The sequence below is a fragment of the Uloborus diversus genome, chromosome 5 (genome assembly GCF_026930045.1).
Source record: "Uloborus diversus isolate 005 chromosome 5, Udiv.v.3.1, whole genome shotgun sequence".
NCBI classification, from domain to species: Eukaryota; Metazoa; Arthropoda; class Arachnida; order Araneae; family Uloboridae; genus Uloborus; species Uloborus diversus.
The window spans coordinates 18786010-18787839 of NC_072735.1; the positions used below are offsets into that span (position 1 = coordinate 18786010).

Genomic DNA, 1830 nt, shown 5'->3' on the forward strand with positions numbered 1-1830 from the left:
GTGGCGGTGGTTAATTAAAATGATAGGACGCCAAAAACAGTCAAATAAAAGCAAAAAGCAATCGTGATTGCTCAAAAAAAATAAAAAAATAAATAAATAAATAAATAAAAATAAATAAATAAAATAAAAAATAAATGAATAAATGAATAAAAAAGTAAAATCTGTGACCTACTTCCCCCAATTAATTCTAATTTGAATTCCGAAACTTTGAATTCAAATTATGTTTTTCGCAATCACGAGTTGCGACAAGACCCTACTGATTAGAGTTATTGTTTCTAGAAACGGCTCCCCCCCCCAAGCATGTCCGTCCTCCTGGGTGGTTACGTGTGTATAGTTGTGTGTGTAGGCTTACGTGTGAGCAAGTATGCGTGTGTATGTGTGTAAAGGCGTGCGCGCATAGGTGACTGTGTATGAGCATTCGTGTGTAGGACATGGACGCCACCGCCCAGCAAAAGTGGATTCCGGTGGACAGTGCTCAGGACCAGCCGCGCCGCCGCCGCGCCGGTGGACGGTGGTGCTGCAGCCCTTAGTCCTGGCCCCACAATGTAGTCCCGTAAAAATTTTTAGGTCCAGAGATTTTCTCTTTAGAATCTTGATCTGTAGGTGTTCTAATGTGAGAATATCTTGGGTAGACATGTTGAATCCTGCGCGAAATAATTTTATAGGCCATCCAAGATAGCGGCCATTTTGGTTCACTTGCTCATTACGTTTTTCGCAACGGGCGTACCTACAAATTTATTTTTAGTTTTAAACTGCAGTTTTTGGAGTTAAGGATGCCAATTAATGTATTAATTATGTCATAAAAGCCGCTTTAGCTGTTTCCACAATTTTACGTGGAGATATCTCCGACATTTGCTGTTGAATATTCTGGTTACTAAAAAGGGTGCAAAAATTAATAAATAATCCAAAATGCTCATTTTAAACTCCTGTTTATCACATACATGTTTATTTAACAACACAATAAACGAAAAATACAAGGTTAGTTACTGTTACAAATCCTGCAAATAGTAATTATTGTAGTAACGTAACCTGTAAATAGTTTCCCGTAATGAATATACAACCCCTTTTTCATATGGCTAAAATATACGACCCCTATTCCCTTTCTGTTCATTGATAAAATTTGATAACGGTCAACGCATTTCGAGAAGCGTGTGGAATATTTGAGAAAATTCTTTTCGGTGTATTTAAGCCGTTAGCGATGGATAAACAGTTGAGTTTCGATTCAGATTTCGAACTGAGTGTGTGTATTAGCTCTGTTTATAGCGAGGCATTTCGCTGTGTTGTTTTCGTATTTGGAAGTAAATACGTGTGTAAACGTTGAGTTTACGGTGTTGCGTGATAATTGCTTAATTGCTGATGAATAATTTTGCAGTTGTTGACGATCTTTCCTGTACATAGTGTAAATAAATTTCCTGTGCTTTTATCAAGAACTGTGTCTTCATTTCAAGAAAGTGGAAGTCGCACCGAATCCGTAACAATTTGGCGCCCAACGTGGGGCTCGAACCCACGACCCCTAGATTAAGAGTCTCGTGCTCTACCGACTGAGCTAGCCGAGCCGAGACCCTCCTGAAAGAGATGAAGGAGAATGATGTAATCGAACCGTCATCCAGTCCCTGGGCGTCTCCCATCGTCTTGGTCCGAAAGAAAGATGGCTCCACCAGATTTTGTGTCGATTACCGACGGCTGAATGAAATCACCAAGAAAGACAGTTACCCTCTTCCACGGATAGACGACACCTTGGACACTCTGTCCGGACACAAGTGGTTTTCGACCCTGGACTTGAAGAGCGGCTACTGGCAGGTTGAGATACACCCTGATGACCGAGAGAAG

The 1830-nt window shown here is 40.7% G+C and overlaps 1 non-coding gene across 1 annotated transcript; it reads right to left on the reverse strand.

The window, feature by feature from the left end:
• Window positions 1-1483: 1483 nt before the first annotated feature.
• On the reverse strand, window positions 1484-1556 carry Trnak-cuu (transfer RNA lysine (anticodon CUU)). Its single transcript has one exon. It is a non-coding gene; the product is annotated as a tRNA-Lys (tRNA).
• Window positions 1557-1830: the final 274 nt, after the last annotated feature.